This window comes from Gouania willdenowi, chromosome 13 (genome assembly GCF_900634775.1).
Source record: "Gouania willdenowi chromosome 13, fGouWil2.1, whole genome shotgun sequence".
Classification (NCBI taxonomy): Eukaryota; Metazoa; Chordata; class Actinopteri; order Blenniiformes; family Gobiesocidae; genus Gouania; species Gouania willdenowi.
In genome coordinates, this window is record NC_041056.1 from 14107890 (window position 1) to 14128107 (window position 20218).

At 36.8% G+C, this 20218-nt stretch overlaps 1 protein-coding gene across 7 annotated transcripts in view; it reads right to left on the reverse strand.

The window, feature by feature from the left end:
* Nucleotides 1–14794: 14794 nt before the first annotated feature.
* Nucleotides 14795–20218, reverse strand: part of LOC114474075 (muscleblind-like protein 1) — a 72688-nt gene continuing 67264 nt past the window's right edge. For all 7 annotated transcript variants that reach the window (XM_028464050.1, XM_028464055.1, XM_028464056.1 and 4 more), the window contains one exon: nt 14795–18573. The gene's annotated coding sequence lies outside the window, so the exon portion shown is untranslated. The remainder of the gene's footprint in view (nt 18574–20218) is intronic.

Below are 20218 nucleotides of genomic sequence, written 5' to 3' on the forward strand. Positions count from 1 at the left end.
TCAGCTTTCCAACAGACCACACTACAAAAAAAACTGTTGATTCTTTCTTTCCACGTTTCTTCTGTCACTCAGCACCAAAGTATCCTTCAGCCTTTCGCTGCTATCGCATCATCTCTTTTCCTTTTTTTGCGTGAGATAAACAGCTCAGTTGTTATTTCTTGCTCAGACATCTAGCCACACATTTATTTGGCCACACACCTGAGGTGATTCGTGACTTCTAATATCAGAGTTGTATTTTATTTTTCTGTGATTTTTCTGTTCTTCTGGCCTAAATTCCCATCATCACTGTACAACATTCAGCCACATTTCCACTAGTAGCATATCAGATAACGTGCTTGGCTGGCTTCCTGTGAAATTCTTTGGAGTAATGATTTTAAATTGCTTCCTTAGAAACAAACTGACTGACAGTTAGACTGCTGTGCAAAACATGTGAGAAGTGCCAATTTGGGCTTGATGCAGTGTAGCTGTAGCTGTGTGAATTCAACTTAGCACAAGCTGGAAATATCAACCTATTGTTTTTTAATGTTGTGTTCACTAAGCAAAATAGGGTTTGTTTGGTATCTGACTAGATCATTACTACAGGCCTGTACTATGAAGCTGGATTTCTCCTTATCGCACTAACTTTCGGGACTTAGCCATATGTCTTGTTCTACAATGCTAGCAAACGTTTTTCCGGGCTGAATTACCACGGTAACTTAGGCTTAAAGTCTGAGAGAACGTCTCCATGTCCCGCCCTCAACAGATCTACTTCCTCTGCCAATCTACCAGAAGCGACGCCTCTGTGCACAAGCATTGCAAAACCTAACAAAGTTGCATAATTACACATTTATTGTTAGAATGTCACAACTTTTGATTAAAACATGTTTATTACCTGTCCATGAGAAATGTCGCCAAATCCTGATCCGTTCAGAAGTCCCTCCATCTTTGAAAAGCAGCTCCAAGATCAATTCTGTTGCGATCACAAAGATGTTTATTCACAAGCTTTGTACCTTTTCTTTACTTTTTTAGTAGAAGCTTTATATGTTGGCATGTTGGCACACTCCTCCATGACGTTATGATACCGGTTTGCTGTTGTGACAGTGCATGCGCATTCACTTTGATTGATAGTGACCTGCTCCGGGAAGTTGAAGCCTATTGGCTGGGCAAGTTGGCGCTTTCTTGCATTTGTATCGGGGTCTATAGGACAAAGGCAGGACTTATATACATTAATGTATATGAATGACCACCGGCAGTAGACCATATTAAAAGACTAATTTAGTATTTTTTCGCATTTCAAAAGAATCATACATAAACATAGATTTCTCAGAAAGTCCGGATATCAGCTTTAACACCTAATCTGGTTGGTACCAGGTCATGAAGTGGATTAGATCTGAGCGAGTACAAAAGTCCCGCCTCCTGACGAGTCAGTTCTCTTGGAAAATGATCTGCCCATTGTTAGAAGATCCTTGTTTAGGAAAGAAATATTATTAATGGATAAATGCAATCCTTTCATTTACCGATGACATCCTTTAGCAAAGGTATAGACAGCCACAGTTAGCTGATGAAGCCTGTGGAGAGACACGGATTACTGTAAATCATTCATTCATACATACGCTATGGTGACACGAACAGTGTCACCAGGAACATACTACAGTGAAACAATGCATTCTCTCATCCCAGTGTGATAAATTGAGGAGGACTTCCTGAATAAAAACACATCTGTGATCTAATAAAGCGAAACTAGCTGATCAAAGCGCTGTCCGTTTGTCATCCTATCGATTAATATTGTATAATATAACGTTTTGATACATTAATAGTGTCGACAGATTCCTGTCTGTGTTTTTTTCTTCCTGCTTTTACTGCAGCAACAGTATTGTTTTTGGTCTGAATTATGGATTTTAATTCTTCATATTTTTTATTGTGACGTAAATTACTCTACATATTTCTCTGTGATTGTGATTGGTCTGACGCTAGAACCTGTCACAGGAGCCTGTCTGAAATTACCTACTGTATAGCTGAAGTGAACGTATTTATATCCAGCTTCGTAGTACAAGCGCCTAATGTTACAGTATGTTCTCTGAACAAAATAGGGTTTGCTAGGTAACTGACTATAGATTATCAGTTCAATAAGGAGCTTTTGTAAATGTTCTAATAAATAAAAGAAGAAGAAGAAGAAGAAGAAGAAGAAGAAGAAGAAGAAGAAGAAGAAGAAGAAGAAGAAGAAGAACGTGGATCAGTGGTAGAGAGGGTCATCGAGTAACGGTAAGGGTTTGGGGTTCAAATTCCGCTCTATCCTTGCCCATGGACACAATGACAATGACTTCATTGTCATTGTGTCCATGGGCAAGGCACTTTACCCACATTGACTCTTATGAATGGGTATGAATTGTGCATGAATGTTGGTGGTGGTCAGAGGGGCCGTAGTTGTGAAATGGCAGCCACGCTTCTGTCAGTATGCCCCAGGGCATCTGTGGCTACATTGTAGCTTACCACCACCGATATGACCGTGTGAGTGACTGGTGTAAATGAAGAATGGTTTCTGTACACGCTTTGAGTCTCCTTGAAAAAAGCGCTATATAAATCCAATCCATTATTGTTATTAAGAAAAACAAGAAGAATATAATTGTGAGCAAAAATCCTCACAGTGGATGGAAATACATTTATGAACTATTTAATGTGTTCAGAAGAAAATGGCTGAATTTGCTTTTCACTGACTTTAAAAGAAGGGTCAGCTATGTGAACTGTAATTTTTATTTATTTATTTTTATTGTCTCTGTCTCTCTCTCTCTCACACACACACACACACACACACACACACACACACACACACACACACACACACACACACACACACACACACACACACACACACACACACACACACACACACACACACAGTGTCAGGAACTGACAAACAGCACCAAAGGTCACCTCCACCACTGGATACCTCTGACTGCTACTGTGATCAACAGGTTAAACTTTATGACCAAGCCTTCATGCTGGGCCGACTCTAGCTTCCCTCCCTCTTTAGTCTCCGTTCTCTTTCCAGATTTCTGTCACACCCATTCGTCACACCCACATTCTGTCTACTTGAACTGCATGTCAAGTTATCATTTCCTTGTTCCTGAGCAACATTGACCTGCTGTCTTTTTTGTAATGTGATCAATTTAGCTGAATGTCAGCACAGACTTTCAATCAAATAGAGAGAAGGTCAGAGTGTCTATTATACGGAAATACCATCAGAAATACATTTCCTGTCAAGTAATCACAATGTCAAAATGACTCAAAAATGGAAAAACAAGGGAAAGGAGTATATTGAGAGAAAAGTGTTAAGTCATGTCAGAGACATCTTATTTTACAGTTTTATGTGTTAAACCTTTCATCAATAAAGATTTTTTTTTTAAATACAAAATGAAGAGAGCCTTGCTAACGTGACATTTATAAGCAGATTCACAACAATCTGGGAAAAAAGTAATATTATTTTCATTTATTTTTGAAGAAACATCTTTCAAATCCTATATTTTATCATGTGAAAACATGAGTGACCTTATAAAACTGTAGATTTTATTTTTTAATACATTTTGATTGTAATCAGGTTACCAAGGTAATCAGGTTGGTTTCACGGATAATTCCACTTCATAAGATGGATTTAAATAAAAATGGGAGATATTTTCAGCTCACAGATAAAATTAACCAATATTAACCATAAAATGTGATATTGGTTCTGTGATGTTTCATTTGATACAACATATAAAAATGTATTTATGACATTTCATTTCTAAAGTTGATTAAGTTTTGCACAGATGTTTATTTGTGGAATTACTCCAGTGGGGCATCACATTAAAAGTACAGCAGCTCATCCATCCATCCATCCATCCATCCATCCATCCATCCATCCATCCATCCATCCATCCATCTTTCAACCCACTTGGTCCTTTTCAGTGGGGAAAAAGGAGAACTAACTTGTTATATCCATGGATATGTGACCTAAAATGAGGTTGTGGGAAGGGGATCTAATATATAATATATATAAAGGGTATATAATGGTATCGATTAATATCAGAATATAAAAATTCAGTGTTGAAAAATGTTAGATATATTAGATATTAGGGAGAAAAAAACCCCAATATTGAGCATTCCTATAGGCAATTTACTAGAACTTTGCCGTTTAAATACATAATAAGTGCCTCTGTACTTTTGGTTAATATGTTCTTTTTTTTTGACAGAATAATGATTGTTTTATGTCTGAATTAGTTTAGGATCAAGTTGTTCAAGTTCAAAGGAGCACTGTAAATATCCTTAAGTGTATGTCATATATTGTATATATTATTATCCAGTGAAAACCATCTATACCTGGTGGATGAAAAGAGAGCTGATATCCCTGCAGGAAATTCAAAATAAAAGATAAGATAAAAAAAAGTTAAAGCAAACATATCCATTTGTATTATTTCATTCCCTCACCCAATGAGAATCGGTAAGGAATCAAATTCATAAGCAGTATCGATAATGGAATCAGAATCACAAAATTATTATCAATTCCTCTATCCCTAGACATGAGGTTGTCAGATTGAAATGCTTTCCTGTATCTCAGCATCTTGTTGTCGCCCCATTTCTCTAGTAAAGTAGATCTGGAAATGCTGAGAAGCTCCAAGCAATGTGAAAGAGAGATAGACAGGCTAATGGTACCCATTAGTGCAATGCTCATATAGCTGAGCCTTATGATGGGGTTAATGTGAGCTCACAGGAAACTCTAGAAAAGCTAGATAATAAATCTGGGATGTACACTGGTTTTAAAGGGCCGTATACATTCTACCTGGACCAAAGTTAATGTGATGATAATCGAATATTGTCCTATGATGGCTACCTTTGTTTTTATAGTATAGCTCAGAATATGGCTGTAGAAAACATATAGAGTAGGAGTGCAGGCTGTAATTCTCTAAGCTTTAGTGTTTTAGAAAATAATCTACTTTGTATAAGGGAAATCTATATGAATACATCAGCCACGCTTTAAAAATACACCACGCTTGTCCCGTCTGTGAACCATATCTAAAAAGATTCTGATTCACTAAGTCTTTAATGGAATAACAACAGCTCTGACAAATACAGGGAAGGGAGAAATGAAAAGTAGAACTAAAAGGGGAAATGGCATGATGCAACAAGTTCTCTCTCACACACACAGTTAATTTTTTTTTTTTTTTTGGAAAAGATTAACCACATTCCAAAACTTTGACACACACACAGATTTATTATTGGATTTATAACATAAGTGCGTTGATGTAAACCCTCGTTACAGACTTGAACAAAATAAAAACAGCAAAATGTTAATGTTCATTTACACAAAAAGCTTGATGAGCTTTTGTTCAGAAAATTAATGATAATATTACATGAAACCACATGGCAGCTTGGGAAACCAAAAGAGGTCCTGAGGTAGTGTCTGTTGAATTAAAGATTAACTTATGGGTTTAGCAGAGCGGTGCAAAATGGTCTATTTTTAACCGGCAGTTTCTAATCTATTTTATTCACCATGACAGAAGCGGTGGGGTGATGAATGAAGCTCAGAAGTCAATTAAATACAAGCAGAAGTTAAAAATTGTTCTATTTAAAATGGGTAGTGATAAAGAAGAGTGGCCAAGAAACAGTGAGAGAGGGTGAAATGACCTGGATTAGATCAGTGAGCTGAAAGTATGGAGAATTTTTACTATGATGACACAATTATACTGTAAAGATGAACATCTGGATAGAACAGATCATCAAAGGGTGAAAGTCCAACAACTCTTGCCACAGAGGCAAAAAACAGACCAGGCAGGCAATATTTCACAATCAGAGTTGTGTAGCATTTGACTCCAGAAGAGAAGAAGCAGACTTTGCTATACATGAGTTTCAATAGAGGAAAATATTCTAGAAAATGCAAATCTTGAATCTTAAACAGAGCTGCCAAAAAACAGAAGTTGGTGGGGAATTAGGACCTTATTGTGCCAGCCAGCAAGCCTGGAACAGTTTAAAAAAAAATCAATTATCTTAGCAAATACTATGGGGAAAGTCTGCTCCAGATGTGAGGCTGGGTCCCTGTTGGAAGATCAGTCATAGAAGGATGCAATGGCAAATTGATAGATCAGAACAGATGGTAATTGCATTACGAGTAGGCACCGTACTGTTACTATGCTGTAGTCTGATGATTGCCAAACGGTTTGTCTCTCTTGGTCGTGGATTGTGGACAAAATTGGTTAAGTGTGTCCACTAATGTCCTCAATGTGTTTTTGTGTTTGTTTGTGTTTTTTATGAACCCCCTAGCCCCCAAATCTATCTATCTATCTATCTATCTATCTATCTATCTATCTATCTATCTATCTATCTATCTATCTATCTATCTATCTATCTATCTATCTATCTATCTATCTATCTATCTATCCCTCTGGTTCAATTGAATTATTCTACATTTGTCTTAAACAGAAAAGGCTTTTACCAGACCTTTTCACTTCTTGTGAAACACCTTTGGGATTCAATGAGCACCACTTTCAGAGCCGTATAAGGATTATGGAAGAATCAGGACCAACTGGTCAACCTTGTGTTTGTGTTTTTAAACTCATATTTTTTGACAATTGACAGTTGTGTCTACTTTTTCACAATCTTAAAATCATTCACTTTCAATCAGTTTTCAAAAATGCTTCATGTAGCTCAGCCATAGTGGTTTGTTCTGGTTTTCTGAAGTGTGTTGCTGAGCCACTGTGTTAACTAATTTCACACACAGGCTTATGAGGAACTGCCTGCTACTGGTTCTGCTGCCAACATGAATACACTCAAGCTGAAGGTTGCATCAAGGAGCATGCAAAGGGTTGGGTTCAGCAGCAGGAAATAATAAAGTGATTGCTTTGGCAGGTGCCAACCCAAATAGCACTCCTAATTTCTAAAATTTCTTTTTCAACCAAGTTGCCCCACCGCTATGATTGGTATCTTGTGTTTACATAAAAATAAACATTTCCAGTTTTCCTTTAGTGCTGACTAGATTATATGATCAGATAATAGAAATGTATTGAAGCCAAAAATGGAAACTCTCAGTGTTTGGCCAGTGACCAGTAAACTAAATAGAAGTTCAGTCACCCAGGGGAAGCTTTATGTGAAGCAGCTGCTTCTCCTAATAGAGAGGAACCAGTTGTAATGGTTAGGGGGTCTGTTTTGCTTTGCCCCTTCCTTTGGAGGTGTAAGCTACCACGCTGTGCTAAATTGGATAAGACCCCTGGGTTAACCAATGCTGGGCTAGGGAAATTGATGCTCTGGGAATACCTCGAGTCATGCCAAACATTTTGAGTGACTCAGCATGGTGATGGGGACATAAAAGCGGGAACATGGAGTAGAAACATGCAAGGACAAGTTTTGATGATTGTAATGGGTTGAGAGATCCATAGGAAGTATTTTATCGAAAGTAGAAACCCTCACTAACTCCCTCACTGTTCCATATTCACAGCCTAGAGGGTGACTTGAATCGTACTTGGCTTTTCTCTGATGACTATTAATTTTATCCTCCAAGCTGTCCACACAATCCTGTCACATGGAGTCGATTTGCAGCTGCTAAAACACATTTCTTTTTTTTTTTCTTTCCAGAGTCTTCACCCCATGGGTTTGAAATACAATAGAATCTTTCTTTAGGCTTGACCCTTTCTTTCATTGCCTCACAATCTTTTGATTGGTCTAAAACACTGGTAATTATTTACCCATATTACAAAAATGACCCGCTATCAAGGACTTCTCTATAATTGACATCATGCAGTATGCTAATAGAATCTACAGTGTGACTTCTGTGACCTTGTTTCTTTCTTTTATATTGTCTATGTGTGCCACACTTAATGCCGAGGGACATCCTGCCACCAAGTGAATAGTGGCTTTTCATCTGTGGGCCTCAGCTGTGCCTTCCACTTCCTGTATTGTCAGCAAAAACACCCGCAAGTAGTTCGAAACCCCAATTCGTCCCTGATGCATTATTTAAGAACTAGAACATTAAGAAAAAAAAAACTCCAAGTCCTTTGAGGAAGGAGGATGTTTGAAGTGACCAACTGTAATTTCAACACTTTCTTGGTGCAGTAAGCAATTAATCTTGTAAGGAAAAAAAAGCTTGAACTGCAAATACGGTAGTTTGACCCTGAGCTGCCATAAGTTTATAATCATCGGACTCATATTTGTTCTATATTAGTTTAATGAAAAAATATTGTCCATTGAGTCATGGATTTCATCAAACCCTTGACGGATTTAAGAATTTAACAATAGACCAAACAACTCTTGTAAGTGAAGAGAGAAAATTAGGCCAATTCAGGGTCACTTCATAGACAACATTGGAATGAGATCTAGAATATTGGAGGCCAATCCAAGGTCTTTATTTAGCTCAATTAAGCTTACGAAACTATGTATTTCTTAAATGCAGGGGGTATTGTCCTGCAGAGGAGAGGTACAGTAGGTTCACATTGCCTGCAACATTTCTATGAGTTCTTATATCCAGGTAATTTGAGATGCAGGACAAAAGATTCCCAACAAGAGTGTTGCATTACCCTCACCATCTTGTCTTTATACTCATGCTTCATAGGGCCCTACTGTTTTCCAAAGGCAAGCAATGCGCATACACCTGCCTTTCCATGTCATGTCATAATAAAATGTGATTCATCAGACAAGGCCACGTTCTTCCTTTGCTCAATGGTCTAGCTCACGTTTCCATTGTTGGTGTTTTTGACAGTGGACAGAAGTCAGAAATGCGACGCTAAAGGGTTGTTTCAAACACACTCTTTGTCCCGATACCTTTTTACTATCAATAGTAAAATAATTAATTTCATCACTTTGTTAAAGGTGCAGTCTGCAGCTCTTATAAAAGTGACTTTTTTTAATCATATTTGCTAAAGCTGTCACGAAAGGACAGCTTTACATCAAACTAGTAGTTTGAGTGAAAAAAAAGACTAACTGAGTCCCCACTGCTGCTCCTGCAGCCTTTAGCAGATTGCCAGAATGCACCGCGACTGAGCAAAAAGAACCAATCAGAGCCATAGTTGTGTTTGATGGGCTGTCTGACAGCTGTTGCTCACGGGCCCTGCCCCTTTCCCGGGGCTGTAGCACCGTCTTTTTTACAGTGTATGGTCTGGAGGAGTAGAAGATGGAATTGGTGACTTTTCTGCTTGCAAGGCAATTACTGCTTCTTGATTTACATTATGTTTGATTTGTAATTGTTACACTACAACTCTGGAGTGCATGTGTTGTCCGTGAGTGCGCATCAACCTCCGTGTGAGCTGCTGTAAGTGACACTGTGTTGTTGCTGCTGCTGCTGAGGTGTGTGCACATAGAGAGAAGCACTGCAGTAATATGCTTTAAACAGAGCATGTTATATTACTGTGATGGGCTAACGTTAGCTTGTTAGCTCCTCTGAGGGAGGGACTTTGGAAAGTTTGGAGGCAGGGCAAGAGAGCAGCGAGGAGGGAGGGGGAGAGAGGGATCAGAGAGTCGCAGACTGCACCTTTAACACCAATATTCCATCATTTGACAATATTTGAGAGACTCTGACTACTTTATGTTCTACTAGTGTATCAATTTGGACAAAGTCATCTAACCAATGCATTTGGCTATTTTTTAACTGGTGAAAAGTTCCCTGTTTTTCTTGCTTATGACAAAAACTAAAGGACAGTAGGCTATAGTTAATTACCACATGATGTATCCTACAATATTCTCCTGTTAGTAGTTTTAAGTTTAACATGAGTTTGTGTTCCTACATCCAAACAATCTTAAATTGTCTGACTGCATTAGATCCACATTTTTTCAGTTGTTAAATTTCTGACACAATGTATCCTCCATTACATGGTGCAAGTTGACGAAATAAATGGATATAGACCGAAAATGTTTGGCATCAATAAACCGTGTTTTTGAACAAGATAAAGTTTCAAGCCCCGTGAACTCACTGGCCGGAAGGCTGCATTGCAGAATAGTGGCGCAAATTGTCATGATGATCCTCACCCAGTCAGATCAATACCTTTTCTTTTCCAAGAGGAGATGTGATTAATGTAACCTGCTGCACCATCTCAATCCACTTTTTCCATCAACACAGGAAAACACTCAGCGCGCAGCCGTGCAAGCTCTAAAGAACATTAAATGTTTGAAGCCTGTTCCTGATGGCACTTAGTAGAAGTGAGTCAGCCGGTAAATAATGCAAGTGGTGGAGATACAAAATAATAAACTTATCATTTCCAAATGAAGGTGTCAGAGGAAGATTGGTGGTAATTCAAGGTTTCTGTCTTTTATTCTATGTTTTTTTTGTGTGTGTCTTTTTTCTTTCCTGCTCATCATGCTTTCCCCCCATGGTTCCACACAGCTTCCTCTTCTTACCTTTGTTCCGTAATTAGCATTATAAAGGAGTCAAAGCAGTAATTAAGGGTGCTGTTGAAAAACAGCATACATTGACAAATTCACATCAATGTATCTCATTGTTAATTGAGCAGAAGTAATTTTTTTTTTTTTTGTCTTTGTCTTTTGGCTCAAACATAGCACTTTTGGGTTTCTATTGTAACGCTCATTTGCCCTTGAGAAAAAAAAATGACAAAATGGTATTTATAGTGCAATCAGGCAGAGTCCTAGCGACTTATTTATTTATTCAACCACTTGGGTTACGGTTAAAGTGACAGCTAAAATCATACATTCCTTTGCCATCTTAGCAGCTTTAAGTGTTGTGTATTGGTTGAAAAACTGCTTGTTGCAGCTGGTAATTGAGATTCTTGATGCTTCGTCGACATGAGGCTCTCTACATCATGCTTTGTGAGACAGGCGACAGAATAAATTGCCATTATTAGATCTGCAGTGGTTCATTAGGCCTCCACGTGATACGCCCGTGGACTGAAAGCTTGGAGATTGCTGAATGGAGAGGATATACAGACATGAGAGAAAATGAAGGGACAAATGCTTGAAGGGAGAAAAATATGGAGGGAATGTGACAGAGCGGAAGAAATTAATATGCAACAGAAAGAGAGAGAGAGAGAGATGGAGAGAGATATCACCATGTGATGGAGCATAAGCAAAAGGGAGGAAGACAAAGTTTGAAAACACAATACTGATTAAAAAGAGGTCAACTTTTAGCTTTACTGACATTTCACATACTTGTTTCAGTAAGTTATTCAAATCCAGAAAAGCGAGCAAAAGGAAGCAGTTCATTGAGCATACTAACTAGCACTTTCCTGCTAGAACTGTTGGCAACTGTTAGGCACGCACCTTTGTAGCTATAATTATCACCATTTGGATCAAAGTCCCAATGAATTATTTGCTATTGATTAACACCTCTCCGGTCGCCTCTCCCTTTTTTTCCATCACTCTGCTTAAAGGTCAAGGTTTAAAATACGAAAGGTACGAATCATAGAGAACCTAAAGAATCAACATTCTTTGTGGCTCACCTCCATATGCAATTTGAAAACCCAATATGTACCACTCTTTAGAAAATCAAACAAATACTGCCATCTAGTGGTAATATGGAGAAATACAACCACCACCAAGTCAATCATGTTAAATGTTCTGAGGAAAAAAGGACATTTTGGTTTGTTTAAGGGGGTTAGAATTACAATGTGTTCTCATCCGAAACTCAAATGTAAAACCTTGACTTCCAAGTAATTGTACTATTCAAATATTGTCACATTTAAAGACCTGTATTGAATAGATGTATACATTTGGTTGGCACGTCTTTACTTAAATTTTTTTTTTTCTCCTTTCAGCCTTTCAGAGTCTTTTTTATTATAATGTTTTTTTTACCTTGACACTGTTTACACATTTTTTTTTTAACTTAACATCCCCAACAGTCTAAGGAAGGTGATATTTCTTTATAATCTACTTCAAAAGCAGGAACCTGGATTCAAACATCTTTCATTTAACAGATAATTAGCTTGGTAAACCAAATTTGCCGTTTTACAGTGCTGTCTAGTGTTGTAGTACTCAAGACTACATTTTAAAGGTCTTTTGGTCTCAGTTGTCTTGGACTCAAAAGCATTTTTACTCGGCCTTGTCTCGGTCTCTGGATTTTCCGTCAAGACCTGTTGAGACTAGCACTGATTTCTCCTATTCTTCAGCTTTATTAATGTGATAATAAGGAGGAGAACTTAGTAAAATTATAAATATCGTCAATTGATGTGATAACCCACCCCGTGATAACTGCAACCTTCCCAGAGTTGTGACTAAGTGACACACACCTCTGCACACATGCGGGAAAGAAAGGATTGTGGTGATGAAAGATGGTGAGTTTGATGTTTTTGTTATTTTTGCATTTTGTTACTAAACTTGTTCAGCAAAGCCATTTGATGTTATTTACAGTTGGACTGTTTCGGATTGATTCATGTTAAAATTTCCAATTATCTCACTGGTTGTTCTTCCTTCTTGAAAATCTATTGGTTTGCCTTGTGTGTCAGAAAACAACAAAAAGTTGGACCAATTATCTTATTTCTTGTCAGAGAGACAGTACCTGTAAACACTTACTTACAAAAAAAATGAATAAATCATGTTTTAAAATTTAAAAAAAATAATTCTGGACTTATCAGTGGCTTTTTATTACATACAAGAGTTTCTTTTTTCCCCAAAAACTTATTTAAACCATTTTAAAACATTTTTTTTGTTTTTTGTTTTGAGTTGCAGACTTTTTATTTTCTGTCATTTAAAAGAAACTAAAACTCAAAAGAGAAAGTTCTTTGAGTGTTCAACCTTGTCATGGTTTTTAAAATTGATTTTTATGACCTGGTTTATGGTCTCAGTGCATTTTGGTCTCGGATACTGTGGTCTATAGCAGTGGTTCTTCACCTTTTCACCCCGCAACCCCCAAAATAAAGGTTCCAGAAACCGGGGACCCCCACTGTACCTGAAGGTGGTTGAACACAGACATGATCATTGTAGAATGGTCATGTGGAAACAGGGCCATTTATAAGGGGGAATGAAGGGGAGAGATTTTTGGGGTCCATCCGTAAAGTCAGCAAAATGATCCACTGTTGTACAGGAAGTTAAGTATTATTTGTGCTATAATATATTAAAGCTGATATCTGGAGTTTCTGAGAAATCTATGTTTATGTATGATTCTTTTGAAATGCAAAAAAAAAAAATTCCTAACTAGTCTTTTACTATGGTCTACTGCTGGTGGTCATTCATATACATTATTATATATGAGTCCCTCCTTTGTCTTATAGACTCCTATCCAAATTAAACGATCGCCAAATGTGTCCAGCCAATAGGCTTTGATTTCATGTTTTTGAGACTGTCAATCAAAGTGAATGCTGAACTGTTCATGGAAATAAGGCCACGCGTCACAACAGCAAACAGGTAAATATGATTTTGGCTCTTACCTGAACCATAGACCTATATCAATGTGACCCGATGAGACATTGTTTAGGCGTGGCTTCTGGTAGAATGGCAGAGGCAGGGGGAGGAAGTGGAGCTGTTGAGGGCGGGACATAAAGACATTTCTCAGAAACTCCAGATAGCAGCTTTAATCTTAAATATCCTTGTTTTAATCAGAAATTAAATGAGTTAAAAGTTGCAAATTAGAGTGGTCAAAAAAGGAGGGGAGGCGGTAATGTTATTTAAAAAGTAGGAACAATTACTTTAAACTGGCAAATAATGGGTATATGACAAATGGTGAATGTGATTAAGATGGCAAAAATAAGCATGGAATATGGTGAAAATAAGGTTAAAAGTGACAATAATGGGTCAACATATGTGACATTAGGTGGAAAAGTGGTGGAAAGGGTTTACAAGTGCTGAAAATGTTTTGTAAGTAGAAAAAATGTGCAGAAAGAATATTGAAATTGAATAACGAAGTGGAAGAAATGGGAGTAATGTAGCAAAAAATGCATTAAAATGAGCAAGAAAAAGTGATGAAAATATGTTAAAATAAGGCAAATTTGGTGTAGTCTCAGAAAAAGTCTAAAAATAAGCAAAAATTGTTCAAAAATATTTCATTTTTCTTGAAAATATCTGGCAACCCCCTCCCAGGGGCCCCAAATGGAGGTCCTGACCCCAAGGTTGAGAACACCTGGTCTAGAGCACAACACTAGTGCCACCCAACCACGTTACTATTCAAAATGTAATTAATCACAAACACACATTTTATTACTTCAGTTCATGTGTCAATTTTTATTCATTTTTTCTTTTTTTTCTTCATAACAGCAATAAACAAATATAGCAGTACAGGCCCTATGAAAAGATGTGTAACATAAGTTTCCTTTTACTGAACACATTCATCAAAGTTGGCACAGCACAACAAGTAATATTAACTACCTTTCATGGCTTTGAATTATTTGCATGATGCTGTCGCTAACACAATCAAAGCAAACACATTCCTATCAGCATCACTGTGCACCGTTTCCCACTAATTCATCATTCCCAGTCTTCTCTCATTTCTCATTCTAATAACTTTGTATTTTATGGCTTTAGACTTTTGCAATCAATGCAGTCAGCTTTCATACATGAAGCATCCTTTTCATTGGGCCTGCAAGAGTAAAACAAGTAGAAACAAACGGCAGCAGGAGACAGAGTACATCATAGCACTGCAAGCATAGAAATCAAACAAAGAACAAAAACAAGTTCAGTTTACCGGCAAGCAACGCATGCTTGTAGAAGATGGAAGAGGATAGTGAGAAAATAGAAAAGTTCCAACTTAACCTGAAGACTTATTTTTTTTAACTTAAACTGATGTGGATCTTCAATTCTCTCTAATCTGTTTCATCTGCTAGAAACATGGCATAGGACGGGGAACATAAAGAACACACTCAAAGCTATGGTGTTTGTTTTTGTGTTGCATGTTGTTCTAAGTGGTGAATTTTTATGTATATTGGCATTTTTTTTTAAAATATATATCAACCACTTTTGTATTTTTATATATATTTTTCATTAAATATACTTCATTACATTACACAGAGAGAATATTGTATGCTGTAAATACATATTTTTTTTTTTTAATGATTTCTTATTGGATATTATTGTGTTGTGAATTTGAATAACAGACATGTGTTCTCGTTTACATGCATTCCTCTGTGAGTACAATGACGGGACATGTTGTGATGGCTCAGGCCTGGGAGGTTGGCTATGACACACAGACCTGCCAGACAGCATCGTGGCCTCCGTTACAGCGTTAGCTGGAGGCAAAACTACAACAACAATTTCATCGAGCGGCCAGGTCCAAGAGGAAATAAACAACAACCTGAGTTTTAAAGCCTTTACCCACTGCCAGTCCGCGTTAAATGTGATCAGACAAATGAATTAGACTGAAAACCATCATCAACAATGCTAGTCTTTGCAAGGCACTCTTTATATTAAGTACAATTCGTGTTAAACAGCATTAAATTTGTTTTATCTACGTTATAACAGTTGATTATGTTGTGCTAATATCTGGATAGATTTGTGGGGTTTGGGGCACATTTTCTCAACTAACCACTTAAGCTATAGGCATTTTCACCCATTCATATGAAAAAATAACTTCCTGTACATTAATACTGGCAGTGGATTATTCACGTTCAATGTATTGTACAGTAGCCTAGTATACGACAGGTGCTTAAAATTATCAAATTTTAATGTTGTTTTATTTTCTAATAAGTGATTCAAATATATGTTTGCTGGAAAAAATAAAAAAATAAAAATAAATAAATAAACTGAGTTTCTCTGTGTAGGACATTGTGTAAGCTGTTATATTATGTTTTGTGTTACATTACTATTGATTAGTGAATAATTGGGTAGGGTTTAGCAAATTTAAATTGATTTGCCAGAATCAAATGTAAAAAAGAATAATCATATTAATTAAATAATATATTTTAAGTATTAAATAAGTTAATAGTGTTTTCATAATAAAGAGGAAGCCTTTCCTTTGGTAATGTTAATAGACATTCCATTAAATCTAATCAGGGTTATTCAGAATATAAGTTCAACTCACCAATTTGATACATATCAGTTTTTTTTGTCATTGATTAAGGTGTTATACAAACCCATTTAATGTCAGATAAATGATAATATAAATAAAGAAAATGATCAACGAGGTTTTTTCTTTAGTTTTCCTGAGGTCCAATAGACGTTGAACTTTTTTTGTTTGCCTCCAGCTAAAGTCAGGACACAACAACAAATGTGCACTGGTCTCAAAGACTGATGGGGTTGGTGGTAATATGCAGGTCAGAGGACAAAACCAACGCAGTCAGGCCTTCACATACTGGAGGTTCGTGGATGCCTCCACCAGACGGTTTACCTGGCAAAATGCAAGCTGCTGACAATAAAAGAAGAACATTAGGCCTTTTTCTGAAGGGGGTATAAGAGCGAGAACTCAGTTCCCTTTAAATGCAAGCAATTTTGTCGAGCCTTTTATTATATTTTCATAATTTTTTGTAATCCTAGAAAAATTTTCGTCACTATTGACAACTTTATCTTTTATTATTCAAAATAAGATCTCAATATACATGATTCTCTCTTTTTGTTTTGTCTATGTACAGAAGTGCAAAAAAGTCAACATCAATCCCCTCTCCATCATCTTCAGATACTCGCATGTCATCTTTATTGTTTGCCATTGGCTAAGGTGAGAGTGCAAACCTCAGTACCTCACGCACCACTTTCTTCTGACACCGTGAGCAAATATGGAGCTAGTTTTCCCACATGGCCTAATTTCCAGGGAGAATAAAAATATTTAAACAATAGTCACTTTTTTTTTTTTTTTTTTTTTTTAAATGGATACAGTAGAAAATAACATATTTACTCTAAACATCTAAGAACTAGAATTTTTTAATAATAGTTTTTTTTCCTTACATGACTAGTTACAAACCTTACAATCAATAAAATATTACTCAGTAATCGGCTAAAGGTTGCCACAGTGACAACTTAGCCTCTCTGCTCTAATAATTTATCGCTGTTAGATACTCTTAATATAAAAACATCTCTGCTCACAGAGACAAAGAGACTAGACAAATGAACAACATGTATACAGTTCAGTATTCTGCATCACACAGAACATATTGAGTTTACAATCATATTCTAAATTAACATAGCTTGGAATTTTAAGGGAACTGCATGAAAAACACACAAACGCACAGTGTACCTTCTTTTCATTATAGGAAGAAATATAAATATTATATCTAAAACCAAAATTCAGAACTAGTCTAAAAAGGAATTCAAACTAAATAATAATAACACACATTGTTAAAGACAGTGGAGGGAGAGGGAGACACATCGAAGGTTGATCAAACACTCGCCAAAATGTGACAATCCCTATGGCGCTCTGTGTGTTAATATATAGTATTGATTAGGCATCTGGATGGATTAAAAAAATGGCGTGTTGCATTGTGCTGACCACACATTCTAAGGCTTAGGATGAGTATTACAATCATATGAATGATCCGGCCACGTTCCCTGCACTATCCAACACTTTAAATTATGCCTGAAGAAAACAAAACACTCATTTTAAAAACCCTATACACAGTGAAATAAGAAGACTTTGGCTGATTCAACAAATACCTTTTAAATAAGTCAGCGACCATATATACAATATGCTTTTTCTATTTTGACACCAAGGTTTAAAGTATGTGTATACGGACAAAATAAACAGGTCAGCTCATACAACTCACTCACATTTATCGTTTATCGTACGGACTGAACAAGAACTGATCACTCATTGCTTTTCATAAATTCATCAACTTTGTGTTTTAGTGACTGACCCACAAAAACTCTACCAAACTCAACATAAAGATTAGACTTAATGATCAAAAATGAAATAACAAATCCATAATGTCTCAAACAACTTCATGTCACCAAAAGCTATTCCTTTAGGACATCTGAGTATATTATTGAAAGTATTGTCAGATAGGTGATCTATTTATTAGTGATGACAGGTCACAACGATGGACATCACATGCTGCCCAAGAGAGAAAACGAGTATTAAAGGGAAAAGTTGAGTTTCACACGTTTGTAATACTGTTTAAAAACCATTCATGTATGGAGAGATGAATAGCACAATACAGGGATTCTTGTAAAGTCGTGTGACACGTGCTTAAGAGATAGAAAGATAGGCTACAAAGGTTTAAAAGACACCTCACAGACATTCAGTTGCTAGTTTGTCATTGAGTGCATGTACATATCTCCTCCCACCATATAGAAAACACAAAAAAAAACCCCAACATAATTCATGCATATGTTATTCAGTCAGAATGCAAGTATTTTTTACTTCAACTGAAATCCAAGGTAGACCTTTGTGTAAACAAATGAACACATCACAGGCCAATGACCAGCAACCAATCAATAGATGAACAACATATATCATGGTTCTCGGTCAAAGAACACATTCTCATCCAGTTGTCATTTCTGAGTACTGGTTCACACATCTTTCTTCAACATTCAAAGTGTGTCTGGTGAATAAAGGTGAGTTGCCTCCATGAAACAAAAGGCAGTCTTTGATGAAATTATGGTTGTTTTTTTTCCCCATTTGGTTTAGAACAGTATGCATGAAACCCTTTGAACAAAGCTTGCTTCCAATGTTAACATGCAGGTTAATACCAAAACAGTTTGGTTTTGGTATTTCCGCTTCATTCAGGAAGTTACAGGCTTGAAGGTAGATTCAAAACCAGCGCGTTCCTGTTCGCTCTGTCAAAACAGTCACATGATACAGGAAATCAGATACAACACAATAATCAGGATCCTTGAATATGTGTGTTTTTAAGCCCTGTGTGGGTTCCTCTTTTAGTTAATAATGTATTTATATCTGAGTAGCTTTTAGGTTTGTGGTTGATGTTTTGATCTTTGTGAACTTGTGTTTCTCTGTGCTTTCAGAGGAGTATTCCATTATGCGGGTTATGTTCAAACTCTGAGTATCCCATTCCTAAACGCGAGGTATGTTCTTCTCTGAGTATGTTACCCTGGCAACATTGTCCGTGAACTAAACCTGGTCGCTGGCAGGGTTTATCAAAGAAACCCTGGGTTTCTACCTGGCTCCGCCCACCTGAACACCATTTCTGAGCACTTTAATGAACCTTAACACTCTTCTCTGAAACACATTAGTAACATCACACACCACAGACGTGCTCACATCATTACTAATGTTGTGTTTCACGTTTTTTGAGGTTTTTTTGTGCAAACGGTAGTTTTCTTTATAACATTGTAGATGTAGATTATTAAGTGAAAGACACTGAGAGGTTGATCTGCATTAAAATATCTACTGACGTCTGTAGTAAAGTTCTCTGAATACAAACTTGTGGATAATATAGAGGAGGAGATGACAATTTAAATAAATCCACCTTTAAGGCCTGATCGTTGATTTATATTGTTATACAGTTAAATCTGTAGATCATGCATCTTTGAAGGTATGATGGCACAGTGAATTGTGACGCTACGTTTGGAAGTGATGGATCGCGGGTTCATGTCCGGCTTCAGTGTTTTCTGTATGACATTTTTTAGGACGTTGAGATGACTTTGGCAACAATATTACATTAATATTGTTGCAGCAGGTCTCTCAGATCTATGGACACAGATCAGATAGTGGAGCCCAGAGTTCACAGTAAACATGGTGATGCTGCTTTTAGTTGTTATGCTGCAAAGAAGTGGAACAAACTGCCAGCGGAGCTGAAGTCAGCATCCAATGTGAACATTTTTAAATCAAAGTTAAAGGCACTTTTTTTCTCTACTGCATATGATTGAGAGAGAGATTTTTTGTCATGTTGTTGATGTAATGATGATTTTACTGATGATTTTAATTGATTTTACTGATGATTTTAAATGTTCTTATTGATTTAAATGTTCTTATTGATTTTAAACAATTGAATGTTTTATCATGTAAAGCACATTGAGTTGCCTTGAGTATGAAATGCGCTATATAAATAAATTTGCCTTGCCTTGCCATTAAAAAAACAATATAATTGATTCAATATCAAGTGGCTGTCGCTCTCTTTATATCCAGTGTAATAGGAGGGCTCTCTATGCAGCCATCCTATGCTGCTGCCACGTCTCCTCAGACACACTTTATTCATATTATTCACCGCTCGTCATGTCACTGAAGAAACAAAGTGATGAAGTGGCCAAAAAGTGTGACTAACTACGGGTGATTTAAGCCACTATAGTCACTGAAGACTGAACGCACCTTTAGAACAGGCTCATATTCCTCAAACACCGGCTTATTTCACCCATTAGGATGAATAAATCACTATTTTCCATTTGGTTGTCATGGCAGTTCGAGTAATCTGTGATCCATTGATGATGGCTTTTTAATCACGCGCGTGCACGAAAGTAACCCAAG